Raw genomic sequence first — 22408 nt, 5'->3', positions numbered from 1 at the left:
CATATTTCCTAGGTACAATAATAAAGTACCATTTTTTAGATAATTTGTTACAGAGTTCTGCAAATACTACTGGCAAAACTATTTTTAAAGGGAAGGGAAAAAAAAAAAAAGGAAAAAGCTGTTGCTTTCTTAAGAGCTTCAAATTTTAAGGCTGCACTGTGTGTTCCCAGTAAAAGTCTTGCTCCAGCACAGTAAGCAGGGGGCAAACAGGACTTGCTCTTAACATTTCAATAGGCTTATCTCCATCATTAGTGAAGTGTTCTTCCACTGGTGCTCAGTTGCATCCTTTTTTGTTGTTATTGTTATTATGCTTTTTCATTCAGAGAAAGAACTGATTCTTGTTCGTGATCCTGCAGTTGATCTCAGTAGTTTGTAAAAATACTTACAAAACTTTGCTCATTCTCCTCAGCACACCCCAGCCACATTTCTCTGGTTGGGTTGAGTTGTTACAAACCACTTGTCATTATCTCAAATTGCTTCTGCAACAGCAGGTACCATCACTGGCATCCCTCCAGAAATCTGAAGGTTTTAGTTTATACACAGAACCCTGTTTTCTAGAAAAATTCTTAGAACAGTGAAAAAGATTGCCAATGCAAATAATAACCAAATGTCTCAACTGAACAAGAAATTAGTTATTCTCAGATGTTACAACAATCTCATCTTACCTAATTGCGTGTGTTTTCTTGATAGGAACAATCAGCCTGCTCTCACAAGAGGTCTTAAAGACAGTTTTAAAGCAGCCACCTGACAGAAAAAAGATCAATCTTGAATGAAAGAGCCTATAGCAAAAAATAATTTTCCATAGATGCAAAGTTGATAGAGAAGGGTAAAGTATTTCTCAAAGGGTCAGTAATAGAATACACAGCTTTTCCCCTCTAGGTTGCTATCTCAGATTGAGCTGAAGTTGTCAATGATAAGAAGTGGTGAGTCTCCAAACACCAGTACACTGCAAACATCCAAGAGGCAGTGATTATTTACAGCAGCATAGCACACTGAAAGGAGACAAAATAGAGGGAAATTAATGTTAGCTTTTAACATAACATGAAGACACATTTCTAGGTAGAATACAGCTAAGAGAAATCCAGTCTTCAGAGTGAGGTGGATTAGTGACCTAACAGTTTTTTTTCTACAAGATGCTTTCAGGCACAATAAAGACCAGTTGAGCATTCAGGACAAACGGAAATTTTCCTTAGACAAACATGTGAGATTGTTGCTGTCCTTTCAAACATTCATCAAAACTCCTCTATCACCCAAACCATTAAAAATTAATCATCTATAGTGGCTAGGTTCAGAGCAGCCAGCAAGGTTCATTAAATTCTTTTTAATTGAAATATGATTATTAAATTCAAAAAATCAATACCACAGTCACTATTTTGAAGTTACTCCAAGAGACTCTGAATCTCAATGATTATAAATCTAGCCTGTGTATCCTGTATCACCATCAGAACCATTGTTTTTGCATTTTATTGTTTTCTTTCAAATTACATGAAGCCTCTTCAGCCCTAAAGCTACGTCATCCTGTCAACTAGCTAGTGCATTGGATTCTGCTGCAGCTTGGGCTTTCAGGACTCTGCTGCAGAACAAAATGCCATCACAATCAATATCTGGAGAACTATGACACTGCTAGATGTGAGCTTGGCTCAGTGACTCCATTAGCACCATCAATACACGTCCAATGGCCATAAGAGCAGCTCTGTGAGGTAGTAGCAGTCACTTCAGAAAAATCATTGACTGACTTAGTGGACAGACACAGAACTGACAATTAAATGAACTAACAGCTTCAATTCACTCGTTGTGATCAATTCAAGCTACAGCGTAGTCATTGGGGGTAAAGGTAGAAGCAGCATGACCAAGCCTGATCCACAGCTTTCATTTTGTGACAGTCTCCCAGGCAAGAATTTTTCCATCAAGGGCAAATAAGACATCTTAAAAAGAAGTTTCATAGTTTATCTTAAAGGTGCTCTTTCAGACACACAGAAGATTTTGGCCAAGAAAACTACAGAACAATTAAGTGGAACAGCTGCTGAGTGGGCTGCAGATCTGGTTTAGAGTGGGCAAGGAAACCTCCTGCATTTCAAACACAGCCTGCTGAGTATGTGCAGAGATCCCATACCTGGGTCTGGCTCCTTGCTGTTTCACATAGAAGCTATTTAAACCTGTGTAAAGACAGTTCCACAAGGCAAGGCAGTAGGGAGTTGGTCCACAATGCCAACACAGCAGCTTTGTGCCATTACATGCAGTCAAACCTACAATGTTTCAGCTATGCTCTTCTAGGCTCCTCCTCAATCACTGTTTTTCTTCATCCTGGATACAGGAATGGTTTATTTACTTTTCATATCCTATCCAGTCTGAAAAGGGAACCACAGTCCTTAAAACTGATAAAACAGTAAGTCACACTGAAGTGGCTTTCTGAAACTCATCCAAGCTCTTCAGTTCAATTGATGTTGTTTCCTTTTAACATAGATGTGGCAGAGTTGAAGAGACTCCCTGGAGACTCCACAGATATTTTCGGTAGTGACAAGTGCCCATCCCAAACACAACTTTCATCTTGTTCATCCCTCCTTGAATGCTAAGTAGCGTCTTTTCCTCTTACAATGAATCAAAACTGAGTCTGCATAACAAAAACACCTCCAACACTCCAAAATGCCTGAATTACTTTCTATGTGTACTATTGCCACAATTATTCTCATTGTTAGATGCAGATTAACCCAAAATGACTGTGCACTGCCTTTTATCTGACCAGCACAGAAGTTGCACCAGCAGACATACATCTGTGCCAGGGGCAGCTTGCAGCATCCTAAAATTTAAAAGAAATACTAATAGAGAAAGTATCTACCCAGAGGACAGTAGGGATTTTGCGCCAGCCAGAAATTGCTGGCGTCCTAAAAAAATAATTATTAACTTGTAAAATGAAGTGTCAACGTTATAGAAGATCTATCTAATTGCATAGGTCAAAAGTATCTTCAGAGAAAATTTACACTTTTTTTTTTTCCTCCATCAGTAATTACATGCAAGTATGTATAAGAATTCCCTACAACTGGTCTGGTAACTCATTCGTATACCATAGGATCTCTGAGAATGCAAATTGAATCTTGGCAAAGCCATGGTTATTATGGAAGCACTAAGTTTGATTTTTGAACAATTGCCTGCATATATTTTCATCTAAAATTTTACACTACAACAATAACTTTTGGAGACTGTTTTTATGAAGTTTATATATATATATATTTTTTTTGGACTGCAAGATTATCCTGAAGAAAACAATTAAGATGCATTGTTTGAGCATGATCACTCATTCAAACAAGCGCATCACTTACAGAACACATTCCCCTCGCATTCCACATGCTCCAAGTTTATAGAAGTGTGTCTCTTCTTTCCACCAATTTGCATGCAGTCTGGAAATGTCTCTCCTACTAGGAAATAAACCCTACCTAGAGAAATGCTAGAGCCCCTTATAATGTCTTTTTAAAGGGAGGTGGGTCTTGGGATAAAATGCAAGACAGGAAAGGCCTGCAGACTGCACGCAATTCTCTTGTTTCACAGGCACAGTGGTCTGTCAGTGCAGCACTGCTGTACACGTACAGCCCAGCTTGCCTTCAGCCCTGTGGCACAAGTGCAGCCCCAGGGCTGCTTCCCCCAGGCCCGTAGCAGCAGGCTGGCTCCCAGCTCTAACACCCTGCCATCAGCCCTGCTGCAGCTCCCACATGTCTCGCAGTGCTGAGGGCTGATGGCCCACAGCTGCCAGTGCAGGGACACCATGACAGCAGTGTGTACCTAGAATGTAAAAGGGGCTGAAGAATAACTCGCTCTGACAGATAACAGAGCCAATTAAAACCAGTGACATGATGCATGTGCAGCTCTACTGAAATCTATGAGAAAGGAATAGAAGAGTAGTGTTATCCTGCTATCTCAGCTCAGAAGAGAATTTCTACTCTGTGGAGCATTGTATCAGTCAAAGAGTAGCAAAGACACAGTATTTTGTAATGTTATGAGATTTTGCAGTTGCATGACATATGCATTCAAAAGATAACAACTTCAGGTTCCTATTACTATGAAAGCACTAAGCTATGTTTAATAACTAGCGCAGCATCATCAATATTCCCGAAACCATTTTGTTTATCTTCTAGCATTGAATTTGATATGACCAGTAACATTTCAAGATCTGTTAAAATAGTTTATAAGGCAAATTTATAACCATGGAAGCTCCTGCAACTGCTCACGCCCATATACTAGAAAAACATGCATGTCACATTGTATTTGGCATGAATATTGACTGGTAGTAAAACATTGCAAAGCTAGTTCTAAGAACAATTTGCAGTTGTACTGAATGGCTGTATTATTAAATTTCATCTTGTTTAAGACAAAGTACAGCATGTCTTTCTACTTACTAAATTATTGTTATTACCTATATAGATTTATCTGTGCTGTGTCAAATAACTGTCAAATAATACACTCACTGACCCAAAAAGCGATTGATCAGCTAAACAACACAAGCAGATTCAGTGTCCATACACAGTACTGCAGTCTTTCCACAGTTTGTGGGCTTAAGACAAAACCAGCAGTAAAAATACTAGGGGGAAAAAAAAAAAAGCACCTCCAAAAGAAATTAATTAGAATGACTGGCCCAGGGTGCCCAGCAGCACGTCCAGGCAGCTTTTGGAGATCTCCAAGGAAGAGACACTCAGAGTCAGGCTGGACAGGGCTCTGGGCAACCTGATCTTGCTGCAGGTGTCCCTGTTCATTGCAAGGAAGCTGGCCTAGATGGCCTTTAGAGGTCCCTGCCAACTCAAACAATTCTTTGATTCTCTTTGGGCAGCCTGTACCAGTGCTCCATCACCCACGCAGCACAGAAGTGCTCCTGCTGCTCAGACAGTGCCTCCTGTGTCTGTGCACATTTGAGTCTGCAGCCTGACAGAAAGATGACAGGGAACAACCAGTTTGGGTACTGGGCTTAGGGATAAGACAAGCAGACACTGCTATATGAGAAGACAGAAACTATTCCACACCTTTTTGTTCATAATCATGGGGTACAACATACGCTTAGGAAACATTTTTTCACTCTTTTAATGCTCCTGTCATGAGGTTTGTGATACAGATAGTGTTTGTGACAAGCTCAAATTGCTCCCTTCATGCTCTCCTATCCCCATCACGAGATCAGTCTCAATGTTTCAAGTGATGGGCACACTATAAATAAATTACTGTGGAACTTCTGCAAACTGTCATCAGGAGAGGGCCAAAAAGCCTAATTTTTGTCATTATGGAAGCTTGGGGGCAGGAGTTTGAATCTTTGTTCTGTTGTGTCGCTGTTTTGTTTTGTTTTTTTTTTTCCTCTGGTAAAATGTCAGTTTAATGTTTTTGGAAAGATTTTGCCTTCTTTTTTTTTTGTGGGCATATCATCAAAGCCTATTAGTGTAATACTTGCTATCATTCATTAACTGGAGAAAACTCGTTAAACACATGTCACTTCAAAACTGCGTGACATAACATGAAATTAAAATGACCTTTATTTTGGCACACTTCTGCACTGAGTTAGGGTATTAGTAAGTCCCAAGCGCTGCCTGTTTATGAATGCCAGTCAGGCTACTAGCATGGCTCTAATGTGCTCACAGATCGTGCAGCCTACAAGCGAATGCAGCTAATTGCAAACAGTGAAGTAACTGGATGTGGGGTGGGAGGATGGGGAGGTAAATCTACAGTTTACCAAGAAGGAAACCACTACTTTGAGACAATGGATTAATTTGTGTTGAAAATCTGACCAAACAGAAGTGGAAACATTGGCCAATTATTCACTTTTGTCAGATGCACTTTCAGTGTTTGGTCTCCTGCCCTGCAATCCCTCAACTTGCATTTTCGGTCTAGGTTACCTCTCCCCATCCATATGGTTCTCACATCTGTAAGAGTGACAGCTGAGTGAGTCACGGTCATGCTTAACTTTAAGCACAAAGGTGTCTAATTCTTGGTCTTAAAAATGCACATGACTGCATAGTAAGAAGCCACAGGCTACAACACAGAGGTTCAAAGCACTGCCACAGAGCGCACAGATGTATACGTCAACTCTCTTGCCCCCTCTGCCCCAATTTCAGGACCCAAGATAGCCAAACAAGAGTCAAATTTCCACTCATTTCCTGAGGTTGCTCGACAGCTTTGGACAGCATCAGATGAATGCTGTGGATCACTAAGTTTCTGTCTCCTGGCCCTTTTAACACACATTCAGCCGTCTCCCTTTCTCATCAGGGGACTTCTCCTGAAGAGGTGCCGAGCTCCAAGACAAAGACACGACTGATTCTTATATCTGTTCCAACAAGGGGCTCCATGGCTATAGCAAATGCAGCATTTCACTGTGTCCAACTGAGGTCCTTCTCCTGAGGCCTAACAACACAAAAGACATTTTGTAATAGCTCCCTTTGAAATCAAATTAGTAATGTTTCAAGGCGTGACCCGTAAAGGGTTGCTGTCCAGAATCTACATGTGTTTGACAGATACATCTTCCACCTAACGGGCCTCTTCCAGAGTACAGATGGAATCAAGATGTGTGAATGTAACTCCAAAAAGAGAGCCATGGGATAACAGGATACACAGCAAAGCGCTCTATCTCAACAGATGAAAAGGAAGCAATAGCAGATACAGTGTGAAATAGCTCACTCCAGCTGGTAGGCCAGATTCTGACACCATTATATAGGTGAGATTATTGCAGAGGAAGATGCTATTCCATATGTGCAAAAGCTAGCAAAATACAGCCCAAAGTAAACTATACAGCCTTGTGCCAACTCGTTATAAAGGTCATACAAATTCACAATCTCCTTTCTCACAAATGCTCATACATACAAAATTCAAAAAGTTACTCCAGGCTGTAGCTCTGTATATCCACGTACCCTTGCAGTATGGAGTGTTGAGTCTTCAGCCAGCAGCTTATTTTTACCTAGCCAGATATTCTTGTTAGCTGAAGCATGATATCTTACGTACAGTGTGTGCTTGGTTTCAAAGGGCTAATAAAGAATAGATGGCATGCTGGAGATATACACTGGTACCTCAGGGCACAGAAACTGGGTTTTGACAGGAAAGCAAAATGAACTGAAACAACAGAAAAGAAAGTAAGTTTTGTATTTGCCATGATATGCTTTCTTATCTGCCAGAAAGGCAATCACCCCATTGTCCTGCAGAGTGAATCTCTCTGAAGCAGGGGTATAACGATGAGAACTCCTTCCCACAGTATATGAAAATGGGAAATCGTTCAGTAGTTGGCCTTTCTAACACCCACAGGCCCCAACTGATTACAGGGGGAAAAAAAATGATTTAGAGCACAACAACTTTGTAAGGCAGGCCAGGCCTCAGCTCCATAATTCATTTTCACATGAATTCACAGACTCAAAAAAAAATTCATGGTAGTGTATCAAAAAGCCCTATAACAGCCAACTAAGATGAAACACCTGCTGGCAGGATCTGCACCAGCTACTTGCTGCCAGTGTTCACTGCCTGAGAAGAGGACACAGCTACGTGTGTTTTGTAAGAAGAAACAGAATTCAAGGCAAAGCCCTAAGACCAGGTAGTGCACCTTCACAGCCTGAGTATCACAACTAGTCATTTCTGAAAACAATCTAGATACTTCAAGCTAGGAAAAGCCTGTACTGATGGTGTACTGATCTTACATCTGATTTCCAGTGGTTAATGCCTTCGATGACCTTCAAGTTCTGTCTGTGCTAACAGAAAGAGCAATCGTTGTGGGAAACACGACAAATTTCTGCCTTCTTACAAAGAGGACAGAGGAGCATGCAGTACTCTTAGGCAGTTCTGAGATAAGATTATAGTCAAGACTTGACCCAAATTCTTATATCAACATTTTCAGCTGCATTTGACTACATAAAAAGCTGTAAGTCACTGACTAACACTCATGATTTTCACACTGTTTATCAGGAAGTTGCTGTTGTGAGCAGGTAACTATCAAATCGATTACAGAACTAAATGAGAGTGCCATTCTGATCAGCCTGGAGAACAACATTCCTATGAGATAAACACAATCTGAGAACAAATCCTGATATCAAAAAGAGGACAGAATTCAGTTTAACTCTCCACATTCATGCAAATCTTTCTGTTTGCACTACCACAGCCATCAGTTATGCCTTCAACTTGGGTCATCAACAGCAGTCTCTAAGGACAAGAATGAAAAAATCAAATCATTGACTTTGGTGGTGAATGACTGAACACAAATGCTAGTGTAGCAGTAGCTCTCATTCTTGGACTATAAGCCTAGCCAAACCTTTGTCTGAGGAGTTAATAAATGAATGGTAGCCTAATCATTCTTATCAATGCTTCTGAATCAGCAGCAGAGTAACAGCCTCCCACTGTATCTAAAGCAGTAACTAGTGTTCTCCATGTGACCAAGCTTTGTTCTGGAAATTCTGTTGTTGGAGAAATGGGTATGAGAAAGTTTTGGTTTCTTTTTTTTAAATAATAATAAAAATAATCCATAAAAGTAGAACTGAAGCCCAAAGGCAACAATCAGTCCGTCCCACAGACTGTCACTCAGGTTAGGGAACATTAGACAACGCTTATGTACTAAGCGCCCCCCTAGAGTGGTACCTATTTATTTTCAGTCTATCATGACATATTTACAGCTTCGTCTCTCAGCAGTCCCTACTGAGACTCCAGGGATCCACGCTGGCCCGTCATGAATGTTATTTTTCTTGTGCTACTACTGCTTAGAGCCAATAGAAGATATTCAGCAAGGAATTAAGAGCCTGTGTTAATGTGATTTCTGTCATCCCTCTATATCCTGGATTAAGTTAAATATACTTTTTTTTATTCTTCCCTGCTTCAGCTATTTCCAAACATATATGGTACAGACCTTTGCACTACCTACATCTGTACTAGAAAATCGGGACTGTACTAGGGGTTTACAGCTGCCCATTACAGACAATCCCTGTCCACACTATTTAAACCTCTTAGCCTCCAAAACAAGGTGGTCATGTACTTATTCAAAATGGGGTCCTGGTTGGAGCTAATCCTTGAATAATGCCCATAAATCATTTGGGAGAATTCTACTTTGGCTTGGCCAAAATCCAGCCATGGACTCATCTAACACTTTAAATGTAGACAATGCAGTGCTTGGGAATATTTCCCAACATTACTTTTTTTAATAACACTGCTGTAGAGAACAAAAAAGAAAACTCAAAGTCATAAAAAATCCAACATCAGGTGCTTTGGTTTTACAGTTGCTCTTTCTTTTGTTTTCATTTAAAGTCCCTTTTTTTCTCTGGTGGTCTAGGAAGCATACACAGTACAGGATACATGCAAGCATATAGAACAGAACCTGTCAAATCCCAAAATGATTGTTTCTTTGCAATCATACCTGTTCTCTTCTTTCTTGACATGCTCTCCTAGAATCATGTTCACATATCTAGCACACTGAAGTCAAACAGACCCGTGCTTATTAGTAAAGAAACAGATCTCTCATCACCAGTGCTCCTACCAGCCAGTTCTTTGGTCAAAACCACCACTCCATCTACCAAAATTGTATCCTACTGATTTACCAAATTATTCAATGCTTCTGTGAACAACCTGATTAGCTGTAAACTCTACTATAATAATAGACACTCTATTATAATAATGGACACTGGAGATACTATATTTATGTAAACTATACAATTGCTTTCATAAACCATAAAATGCATTCAAACCAGAACAAGTCCAACTGCTTTTCAGACCCTCATGGACAAAGAGAGACTGAGCCTCTCTAGGGGGTACCCTAAACTATAGCATTTACCAGATCTAAATTGAAAACTGAGTTGCATTAGAGAGCAGGAGAGTATTCATAGGAGAAAGGGACACAGCTCTTGTTTGAGTGTGACAGGTCCCACGCCAAGGTCACTGGCTAATGGGTTATTCAAGCATTCACTGTTGATGCAAAGTCAATCTGTTCCTACCCAGTTATGCAGATAGGCCACATCCTTCCTCAGTTTCACTGTCCTTTCTCAAACTGATACACAAGGACAGTGGTTTTGAATCTTGTCCTTTCTCAAAACAGATACGCAGATGCAAGAACAGCAGTTTGAAGTCTGTACAAAGGGGAAAAGATCTGCCTGGAGATAAAAGCCCTCTCTGGTATTACCTAGTAGCAGTAACTCCAAGGTTCTGAGACCGTATTTAGCTTTACAGAATAAAACATAACAAGATGTCAAAATGTGCATAAATAAATTAGAACCATTATTCCAGCTCAAGGTTCTGGGGACATAAACAATCCTCTTGAAGTTCTCTGTGACATATTTTGCAGTGGGAGCCAGTCATTAGCATTGCCTCCTGTATGCAGAGAGCTATACACGCGTTCTGTCTTAGGACCTGGCAGCATGGTGCAGAAATCAACAGGCCTGCCTTGGAAAAGAAAACAAAACAGTCCAGCGCCAATTCCCTGCCCCTGAGCATGAGTTGGATGGCACAGCTCGTGTCCATATGGCTAAATTTTCTCCTTCTGCTCACTCCCCAAAGAGGAGTCCTCATCCATATCTGCCTGCTTGGAATAGTCCCTGGCTCCTGCTGTTGCCCATGCCATATCAGTCAGACTGCTGTCTGGCATAGGCAACATCATGCTATGGAGAATGCTAACAGTGAAGCACCACAGGCCACTAACGTCAACTGCTCCTGGCACTGTCCAGTTCACTAACACAGATATAGGCTGGGATTTCTGCTAGCACAAGTTTACATTCCCATAAATGACTCTGAGTTCCATAATGAGAAATTCAGTAAGTGAGGTCCAAAAAAGGGCATGAGGAATGAAGACGTACATACATTATGTGTACAGAACTGTACCAGGTGAGACCACAGATCCATCCCACTATCCTCCAGCACTGAACGATGGGCTGGATCAGGGTAAGCATGTTGTGATACTTCCTCAGAATCCTCTCCTGCAGCAGTCCATGAATCAGAGACTTCTTGAACCAGAAGTGAGATTCTGGTATCCAACAGCCCCCTGAAGATGCTTCTGAAAGAAAAACTTCACATTTAAATGCTGCATAAGTGAAAAGTCAGTGAAAATAGGCTTCAGCAGTTTGAGTTACAAACAAAGGGCAAAGCTGTTCATTCAGAAAATGCATTTTACATCAAAAAAACATCAAAACTAGGACAAACAAAAGTACTGTCTTCACAATGCTGCATCAAGGTGAAAGCTACAGTCTCTGGGAGCAAAATGGCACTGACATCTTCACAGAAGGTCTTTGCTTGGACTCAGTGCACACAAAACAAGAAACAGAACAAATTTCATAGCATATTCTAGGCAGACCCAGCTGTTAGAGAAATCCAAATGAATGGCTAATAATGCAGCAGCAAAATGTAGGATCCTTTCTATTTTTTAACTGATAATTTTTATGGCATAGTTTTCTCCTGACATTTATTTGTTTGTCCCTTTAAGGTTTTGAAAAGCCACCATAACAGCTGTGTCTTTGGGTCCTGATTGGTATTTTGAGCTACTTTCTAAATCCATATTAGGACCCAAGGCAGCTGCAGCAGTAAGAACTGTTCCATTTCTGAGTGGGAAATTCCATGAGATAAAACATTCTTGCATTTTGTCCAGCAGAAATACTGTATTTCCACTGAAAATGCCTTACTAATAAGCTCACCAGCGATGGCTTTTCTAGAAATAATACAACAGAGGACTTTTGACCCTCTCTCTTTCCATCTCTCCTTTCTCCTCCCCCTTTTCTCCTGCTCTTTGTCAAAATGTGAGCAAGTTGGTCAGAACAAAAAATTAAATACACTTTTTCATACCGATAATAAAGAAACAGACATTCCTTTACTTCTACCTTTATGTTTAAAGAACACACAACTTGTTGTTGACTGCTGAAAGACTCCCTATAAACTTACCCAGCATAGAATCAGGGAATCCTTACACATGGAAGGGACCTTCAAAGGCCATCTAGACTAACTCCCTTGTAATCAACAGGGTTATCTACAGCTACATCAGGTTGCACAAAGCCCCATCCAGCCTGACTTTGAGTGTCTCCAGGGATGGGGAATCCACCACACCTCTGGGCAACCTGTGCCAGCGCCTTACCACCCTCACTGCAAAAGACTTTTTCTGTACAACCAACCTAAATCTATCCTCTTTAAGCTTGAAGCTATTTCCCCTTGTTCTGTTACCACAGACTGCTAAAAAAAGTCTGTCCTCTTCTTTCCTGCAGCTCCTGTTTACATATGAAAGGCCACTCTCAAGTCACCTCAGAGCCTTCTCTTCTCCAGGCTGAACAGCCCCAGCTCTCTCAGCCTGTCTTCATAGGAGAGATGTTCCATCCCCTGGATCATTTTTGTGGCCATCCTCTGGACACACTCCAACAGGACATGTCTGGCCTGTACTGCTGACTCCACATCTGGATGCAGTACTCCAGCAAGGGAAGGTTCTTGCCTTGCCCTGTATATACACACAGCTTAGTCGCAGCCACACAGGTGCAAGTTTTAACACCTGTGATCTGATTCCTCTGAGACTTCCCCTCACCTCAACTTCTTAAATATTATACAAAAGTTGTTGCACTGTTTTTATTTGGAAAATTAGGGAATCAGAAATTAAGCTGGAGCGACAGGGGTCCTTCCAATTAGTGTGTAAATCAAGAAGAATGCGGTCCATAGCAAAATTTGGGAAGCATGTAGCTACAAGGTTCTGCAACGCAGAATTCCTATATTCTATGTATTGCCATCTGATAGATATTAGAGGAACGCTGGTTGTGTTATTTGGCTCTGTTCTGCCAAAAAATGTCCTCGTCTATAAAATGGCAACAGTAGCACTGACATCCTCAAAGGAATCCTGTGGGGACAGTGAACTGATTCACAGTGTTCCTACACGGGGCAAATATTAAATGAAGGACAGGGCAGCCCATTACCACCTGATGGCCTCCTCATATGTCAGTGTCAGAGAAGTATATATGGGTCCTGGCATGCAAATCATTCTCATTCCTAACTACTGTTATGACTGTTCATCAACTATTCCAGAACACAAGACCAAGGCTTTGCCAGCAAAGGCCATGGAGAAAAAGCGATCGATACTGTGATCGCTAGATATTGGACAGGTAACTCATGAAATACAGAGTTCAAAGATACACAGGACTAGGATGGGATCCATTCCATTTCACTGCCTAGTAGCAATTATATGAAGCCAGCAACTTCATAAACAAGCTGATTGTAATACTATTTATACCGAGTAAATTATATGTCCCTTCACCAGGAGGAACAATTTTTGTTGTGCTCCACTCAGATTGCCAGGAAGGTAGGGAACCATACAAGCTAGTGGGGAAAGATCTGTGATTTTATCTTACTTTTTCCTTTAATCCAAGACAGCACTGATATAGCTATTTCCAATCTCTAATCAGCTTCCGATCACTAATGCTTCAGATCAGAACACAGCCAGAGTATCAATGCAAAGCATAAAAATATAGTGCTTACAGTTATATGTGCAAGACCAAATTAAGTATGAGACAGGGAGGAAGGGAATGCAGGACAAATGAAATAAAATCACATCAGAACACATTTGGGTTACAAAGCATTTCAGAAATAATCTAGGGGAAAAAAAAAAAAAGTAAAACGATCCCTCAAACTAACCAATAACTGTAGTAAACCAGCCATAGACAAGGGCTTAGTACTCAGTGCTGGCTTTGTACCCAAGGGAAGCATGTTTATCATGTGGAAACTAGAGGAAGGGTAGCAGGTGCTACAAACTCTTCAGAAACATTTTTAAAGCAGTTTCAAACATCCTCTCAGAAAGAAAAGTTTTATAGAGTGTCCCCAAGCTTCTCACATCCTTCTGGTGATCTTAATGTTTCAGAACATGCATGGAAAAAACAAGGGCATCTCTATAAGGTATCCTCACAGCAACTGGGAAAGGGCTAGCAGACAGGAGGGGCTTTACAGATATACCCCCATGACGTTCCTCATTTCTTCCTCCCTGCTATGTCACGGAAGAGGAAGGGCAGACATAACAAATACAGGATTCCCCAGAAAACTAAGACAGGCCATGCATAAGATTATATTCCATTTCTTTCCCCTCTGGTGGTTAGAGTCCACATTACAGAGGCACACCTTATCGCTGAAGACAGACAATTAAAGAAGGGAACGGTTGTCAAGCAAATGGTCTGTGTTCTTGTGAAACCATTTCACCATTCTTCCACAAACAGGAAAATATTTAGCAAGAGGTGTGCAAACTGGGTACAGATGCAAGAGTATGATTGAAAGGTGGCTGTCATCTGCTGGAAGCAGATCTAGACTTAAGGTTTCAGCATGAAAAATATTTCCTCTGTCCTGAGGATTTTCTTCCTCCGGCGAGAAAGTGCTTGCTACTCCAATCCTGAAATTTCAAATGTTTTCTATTCACACTTCCAATAACAAACTGTAAACTGCAGTACTATATTTACAGTACTTTTCTGAAAAACCTTCTGACCCCAGCAAAAATATTCCCCTGCTTGCTCACATAGACCAAAGCATTTGAGCCATTAGGAAACACAGCAAAGGACAAAACATTTAGCTGTTAAAGCCCACTTATCCAGCTAGATTCTCTGTGTTTCTCTCTAAGCCCTTTGGAGCTTCAGTTCAGTGACATGAGAAACTCCCAAATCTGGGAAGTGGTCAGCCTGCAGAGAAAGTACTTTCCAGTTGCTTTGATGTGTTCTGGTGAGACTCTACATTTCTCCAAAAGCCCTGGAGACACACACTACAGTAAATATGAGTTTAAATTAGCCCGTATATTCACCATTAAAATCCTGCTTAATCCTCATTTTGAAGACTTAAGTGAGACTTAAGCAGTACGTAGCTTCGTACCAGGTCCTCTTTGTGTTGGCACACATTTCACCCAGGCAAGACAATATTTGCTCAGGTGCAGTACCTTGGGTGAGAGTTAATCCCTTTCATTTCTGACACAATAGTTATTATGTACAATAACTAATAAAAGCCACTCTCAAGATAGACAACCTACACATTTGCAATTTCCTCTCATGTACTCCTTAGCCTTTCATAAGCTCCTTTGATCCTGCATAGGTGTCAATCTTTGCATGCCTATAGGTCACAAGAAAGTTCATCTCACGTTAATGGTCTGGTCACCTTAAGATGCATTGATTTTAACTCATCTTCATTTTCAAATATCAATTTCTCATCTTATTTCAGCCCTCCGTTATTCTTGAAGACGTCAAGTTGTCAAAACAGTGATGTTGCTTGGACTTCGTATTAAATATGAAAAAGTCAAGTTAAACACTGAAGTTCTTTCTTGCCTGGCCTATTGAGGGCAGAAAACTAAGACAGAGGCTGCACCCTTCCTTGTCAGCAGAGAGCTCAGTCATATGAGGCAGGATTTATTTGAGCCCCTAATCCAGGAGCCCAATTGCATGGGCTTCTTGCCCATTGATCTGACACACAAATTACCCAAAGCTCACAACAGCTCAAAATGCAGCTTCTTCACCTCCAGCATGCTCCCAGGTTCAGGACACGGTGGGAAACCTGCAGTGAGGAATCCACGTTGAGGGAGAGGCAGAGGGCTGCCCAAGGCAGGGACCCTCACAGCACCCCAGCAAAGGCAGAGTGCTGCTGCTGCCTTCTGAGCAAAGTGTGGCACTCCTCACTTCTCTCCCTTTTTTTCCTTCTACTCACTTCTACTGGAGCAGCAAGATGTCCTCTACAGTTTTTCCCTTTTCTTTTTCCCCCACAAACCACCACTAGCAGACTAATATACCCCAAATTCCACATTCTTTGCTGTTTCAAACAGGACCAGATGCTCCCGGAGACAGCGAGCAAGGCTAGAGGGACTGGACTTAATCTTTTCTGGGAAGGCAAACCTTATAGGATTGTTTGTTTTCATTCTGCTGTGAGACATTCCAGCTAGTGGGAAGTTTCAAGAACTTGTTCCAATGGCTTGTTTCTCCTGCTCTCTCCCATGACAAATTGAAATCAATATTTTTGGATTCTTCTCATTCCCTTAAAGACTCTCTCTCACATTCTCCCTCCCTTTCCGAGGTCACACAAACTTTGCTTTGGACTCCAAACTATTAATTTTTCTCATTACTAATTTTAGGTGTCTGAAAAGCCTCTTGCTCATCAGCCTGAAGAAGGAAGTGTTCCTATTTTGGCTCTTTTTTAAGACAAAGAGAGTTGTATCTCAGCAGCAGCAATTAAGCCTCCTTCATGCCATCCCAAGGTATCTCCAGGCCCCACTTGCTGTTCCCCCCCCCCTCCAAGAATATACTCAGAGACCCATTTTCCTGTAGAAATAGCAAACAGCTGTGCCAGACAAGGAAATCTGGGGCAGCTTTTCATGCAAGGAATCACTGTGAAGCCAAGTTGATTTCTCATAGGCCACCAAACGCCGTGTTGCACATTAAAGACTTTTGTCTAGCTTGAGCTACACTCTTAACTAAAGAGCTCAAAAGCCCAGCAAGGATTCCTGTCAGCAATGCCTGGAGAAGAGCTGAGCCTGTAACACAGGAAGTGGTTGTGAAGCAAGCAGCAGCCTTCCTCATTTCCCAACAGTTCCCTTTTCTGCTCAGCTCCTCTCCCGGGCGGGTTCATGTGAGCTGAGGGACAAAACAGTGCAGCCTACCTGCCAGCAGGGAAGCATGTTTGTACGGCTGATCGCCCTGTCTCTCTACTTGGCTTTTGAATCTCCTCAGGCTCCTGATAACCTCCTGATGTTACCACAGCTGTGTGCTTAACATAAACCCATAAAATTCCTGAGGTTGCCACATCAGCCTTTTCTCCTGTCCACACCCAGGAACTCCTCATCATCTTACATCCAGCAAACAGTTCCCTGCAGGGGCCACATTTACTGTGATAACTAACAAGCCCACTAAAGTTTCAGTCTGATACACACTTTGTACAGCAGTCTTCAGTGCTCTGCTGCCAGGTAAGACTTGAACGCATTCAGGACTTACCAGTAAAATAATATTTGTGTTCTCACAGCTATCTACTGAAATCTCCCAGAATGCCACAGCAAGAGCTATGAACATTTTTAAGGAGAAAAAAATATATTATTTTCCCCACAGAGACTTCAGCAAATTTGATATAGATGGAGTGAAAAACATTTTGCAAAGGAAAAAAGCAGACACTGTCACAAAGTCGGTTGTGTCCAACTCACCTGTAAGATCCCTTTGGTTCAGAATGGATCAGATGCAAGTCACATCATAATCAAGTTTTTCTGGTTTGGTCCCTGTGTGGACAGAATATAGCTGAAATCCAGATGATCCACATTTTTTACATCAGGTAACCAGGATCACACACAGTGCAAAACAAAGCTATTTACAAATGCTCCTATCTAGACTGTGGGTCTGAAAAAATATGCTGAGCTGCTCGTGCTTGTTTGGAAACACTCTTAAGCCAGCAAGAAGGCCTCTACTTGCTGCATTGCTTCATCCCTACCTGGGACAAGGTCCTGTGCAATTGTTTGTACAGCTGGAGGGAGCATTCAGGATGTCTGTTTGAGATGCAAGCCATAATTCCCGTCCTCTGCGGTCACTTGAGAATATATTCTCTGACAGACTGTATTATATGCAGTTTCTTGATTCAGTTGTCTCTGAAGCTGAGGCTATGTGTTTGATAAATGCATAGGTCTATGATTACATAAATGTGTAGGCATAAATAGCGAAAAGAGAGAACGAAAATACAAGTCATCTGTATTAAGAGCTGTTTTTTTCAATAAAAACAAACATCAGAAGGCGTTTATTTTACAGACCTTTCTGTGAGCCTACAGCCCATTTCCCAGTCGATGGCAGCGCTCTCATCCACCAGCAATAAAGCTGTCAGACCACCTTCAGCTGGAACATGCAGTGGCTGTACTGACTGGCAAGGGGCTGTGCCACCCAAACTTCAGCTTGCTACATGCTTGACAAAGGCACTTAAATCCTCTAATGTAGATTTATGCCATGTTGTCTGAGTGCCTTCCCCGCAGAGGTTTCAGAAATTAATCATTCTTCCTCTGCAATCATGGAAACATCCCTGAGTTAGGATGAAATCATTTTTCAATTTCTTGCCTCACTTTTTCTACCTCTTCCCTCTCCCCAGAAATACCTGTCCTGACTGAAATGATATCACGTGCTATATTTTAATCTGATGGAGAGTTTTATCTGTGACAGTTAACAAGATTCCACGAATAATTTTTAAGCCTGTAACATCTTTGACATTTATTGCATTGTTTTACAGACTTTGCTGCTGTTTGGTTTGACTCACGGACACCTGTACATTCAGTGTATTTTCCTGTTCCGCACTTTTGCAGTCTCTTAGAAGTGATTCATTTTAGAAATAAATAAGTTGCCAGCAATTAACCACTTTTTTTTTTTTTTTTCAGGAGAAAAAGAAAAAAATACTTGAGCAGGGAGCTGTGTTTGTAAAGCTCTTCTCAGTTTAATGTATGCAACATGAAAGATACTCTATGAAACCTGTTAATAAAAAATTATTCCCAAGCTAAACCAAAATCAACTGCAATATTTCTGCTCAACTCTAAACATTATTAGTTTCATAACTAATTATCTCACAATTACTAATATTTTTCCTTGATGAACTCTGTGCTGCCTCTTCATTATGAAAGTGCTGAAAGGTAATACGGCAGTTACATGACAATGCAAATAGGACCCATTCAATTTGCACAAAAAAAGGTTGCAAGGAGCAATTAGCACTTCATTAATATGATATAAAATGCTAATTTGCCACATATCCCAAGTGACTCAAAACTCCTTTCCATCCATATGTGCAAATAATACGACGCAGTGCGTGTGAATCAGGTTCATGGTGCATTAGCTGGAATCCCTGTGTCAGTTTTCTGTATAATAGCTATTAGTTAATATGAACAGTAGCTCATATTTAACCTATGACAGCAGTGTTAAATGATAAAAGGATCCGCTGGCAGCGGTATCTCATAATTCCACCTCTGCAAAGTTCTCCCTTCCTTGCTATCCAGGATGAAGTATTGGAAACTGACTTCTAATCTAATTTATAAAGCAGATTGAAATGAAGTGCTGGTAGCACTCGGCGCGGCTGCTCAGCATTTTGAGAGGCAAGATCGTTCCTGGTGACTCGCGCAGCTCAGGCATTTGAGCGCTCACTGGCAGCTTCTAATGATCAAAGTATTTGACTTAAATAATTGATTTATTTATACCAGTAAAGAAGCTCCAGGGGGTTGTGAATATTATGAGATATAATCACACCACTAGGGAATTAGAGACACTCAGATGTGCCTTGTGCCTGCTAATGCCCTGCGGGTGTGATTAGGATATCACACATCAAAGGAATTTGCTCTAAAATTTTTCATATAATAAATTAATAAAAGTAATTTATTTAAATAATTCCACTGATTTAATGGGACAGATCTGATGCAAGATGCTGTACACAGAGAACTACACGGATGTGGGCTGATCTAGGACAGAAGAGAAGCCCTGACCATCCTTCATTAATGTCACGGCACCAGCAGAATCCTCTAGCTGCCAGCCCTGATGAGGAATTAGCATCACCTCAAAGCTCACAGCGCTGAGCATTACCAGCGATGTTAGCCAACCTGCATTGTCTGAGGTGGAGTGAATGGGGCTCCTTCAACAAATCCCTTCCTGGAGAGAAATGCTGATTAGCACTGACACAGAGGCAGTGCAGCATGCTGGCACAGGCAGGCTCCGTGACAGCTGAAATACCTTATGGAGATCCCGGTCTCCTCTGACCAGTTTATTTATTCAGTTTTTCAAGATGAAAACCTACCTTAATACGGCTTGACCATTGTAGACTGCAAGTCTACAGCCCTTCATGCACTTCTCACCCCAGCATACCAAAACAATAGGGAGGTGCCCTTATTTCAATTGTACTCATAAGAAATTGAGACACACAGAGACCAAACAACTTGCTCAAGGGCACACAGAGTCTATGGCAGTCCAGGGAATTATGTTTGCTCTGAGTTTCTGCTATTTGCTCCTATTCCAGAAAAACATGGGCTTTACCACAAGGATATTACAGAGCATATTACAGCAACAGGCAATTAACATCATATTATCTTTAACCTATTACGTGGCAAGGGAAGCATATAGATGTTCCACTTCCAGAAGAAGTAAAATTCTTTCCGCTATCATCCATTTGATTCCCACCTCCCTTTAGATATTTATAAACACTAAACAGATACCCTGTCAGTCTTCTTTTCCCAGGCTGAACAGATCCAGGTTATTACTCAGCCTTTCCTTATACAGGAGATGCTCCAGACCCTTCATCTTTGTGGCCCTCCGTTGGACTCCTGTCTTTTTTTGAACTTGGAAGTCCAGAATTGGACACAGTATTCTAAATGTGGCCCCACCAGGGCAGAGCAGAGTGGGAGGATCACCCCCCTCACCCTGCTGGCCACGCTCTTTTTAACACACCCCAGGATATCATTGGCCTTCTTGGCCACAAGGACACACTGCTGGCTCATGGTCAACCTGCTGTCTACCAGGACACCCAGGTCCTTCTCCGCAGAGCTTCTCTCCAACAGGTCAACCCCAAAACAAATCATGCATGCTATAAGTAAAGAAATCAATAGCAATTATAAATTGCTCCAGAAGCACTGTCTTTAAGACTAAAATTAGGAGAGGGGCTTCAAGGAGTTTGTTTCTGTCTGCGGACAAAAGCCTGAGGCTGTGTTCAATTATTCCACAGTTCAGAACCATTCCCATCGTTGTATATCTGTTCTGATTTTTGCACAAGAAGCATTATGTATGCCTGGTGGGCCTAATATCAGTCTATGTCACAAAATGAGGTACACAGAGGCGTATCACAAATCAGATGTTCATCATACCATACATGCTTTAATTGCAAGGGTCAGGTCTGAGACCAGCTACCATTCCAAATGCATCCAAAATTCAGTCTCTCTCACTCAGCAAGTTCAAAAGAAACTTTTCTGTCTTGGAATTTCAGGATTTAAGTTGAGTATGGAGTCATGCAGTCCAGTACCAATTAGCCTGACAGTGTTATATGTAGCATGCTGTGTTGAAAACAAACGTACACATTTCTCTAGGTTTAGAACCTCTCCCCCTTTCTTTACATCATTCTTCCATTCTATTGATGTAGTTTCACCAGGGTGCACATCAAGAGGACATTTTTCTCCCCATCATTGGACACAGCAGTGTTCACTTGATGGGATGTGGCAGAGGCTCTACAGGAGTGCAACCCCCACATTTAGGATGGGCTTGATCTGTCCACGTGGTCTCATAACAGGACATGTTCGCTTGGTCCTAATTATGTTTCTGTTATTTCTGGCCTAACCCACCCCCATTTAGCCTTGCAGAATCAAATCAGTAATCAGAAAAACTCAGAAATAGTGTTTACTTACAGGCCCATTTTTTAAAAATATAAAAAGGCAGCAAATCACTGATATCTATGATCATTCCAGACAGAGTCATGTCACCAACTCTGATCCCAATTTCAAACACTTCCTGTTTTCTATGTCTGTCAACTTGAGTTTCAACAACTACTTGATCTGAGGGAGCCTGGGAAATCTCAGATATGAAACTAGTTCACACTGTATAACAGTTCAGTAATTCTGATCCTAATGCTATCCCAACACACATCCTACAGCATGGACGCCTGTTAGCTAAAACTTCAGTTACAAATCGTCTACCCTTGAAGCACGTTGTCAAGTTCACAAGCATTCAGTGAAGATCAAGGATGTTAATAAACATCAGCTCTCAGAACAGAGGTTGTATGTTTTTCTGTTGTGTCTGTTTTGTTATCTGTATCAGCCATGACCTGTGCACTACTCTCAAAGATAACAACAGCAACAATATCTTGAACAAAAAGACTTCTTAGGAATCCACAGAATTGAATCAGAGAGAGCTCACACCAGGAAGCACAGACTCTGGATATCTCAGCACAGAAAACATCTCTTTTTGATCAAAGTCAAAACTTAAATGTCAAGGAATATAACTTTTTGAAGTTGAAGCTTGTAAATATGCTACAATTTTCCATGACTGTTTATAACTGCAAGTATTCTTTATTTGTATATGTGAAGGCCTGCTAGGGACTCTGAAATTCTCTTACTTTCCATACAACAGTGCCCCTTCTCTTAACTAAAGCGACAGGTGGTCAGCGTTCCTTCAAACCCAACCTCAGCAGTGGAATGAAGAGCACAAAGGGACTGCGTGTCTACTATTAGCGTAACAGCATGCCAAATGGCAAACCGTGGCCAAGCTCAGAAGCAAGACCATAACTGCATGCCAATACAGGCATGTAAATCACAGGACAATTGTGACTAAGCAGAGCTTTCATGAGCACAATCTGGCCTTGAAGCTTGGCCATGGCAAACCAACAAAGGTAGTGGCCAACACACGGCTCTAAAGAGTCAAGCCACAAACAACAGGCCTGTAACCAAGATGAAGGTCAAGGCTGGGGGTGATAATGGCTCACCTTTACAGGGATACAAAAGCATTACATTTGCACAAGCTGAATCTCCAAT

At 41.4% G+C, this 22408-nt stretch overlaps 1 long non-coding RNA gene across 1 annotated transcript in view; it reads right to left on the bottom strand.

Moving 5' to 3' along the window:
• The window catches only part of LOC125689174 (uncharacterized), a 32134-nt gene extending 14978 nt beyond the window's left edge, over window positions 1-17156 (bottom strand). The window contains exons 1-3 of the long non-coding RNA XR_007375102.1: window positions 17090-17156; window positions 10780-10972; window positions 666-744 (exon numbers count right to left, since the gene is read on the bottom strand). This is a non-coding gene — a long non-coding RNA (uncharacterized LOC125689174). The remainder of the gene's footprint in view (window positions 1-665; window positions 745-10779; window positions 10973-17089) is intronic.
• Window positions 17157-22408: the final 5252 nt, after the last annotated feature.

Source organism: Lagopus muta, chromosome 2 (assembly GCF_023343835.1).
Source record: "Lagopus muta isolate bLagMut1 chromosome 2, bLagMut1 primary, whole genome shotgun sequence".
Lineage (NCBI taxonomy): Eukaryota > Metazoa > Chordata > Aves > Galliformes > Phasianidae > Lagopus > Lagopus muta.
Note: the sequence above shows the minus strand (reverse complement) of the source record. Positions and strands in the feature narration are given on the sequence as shown.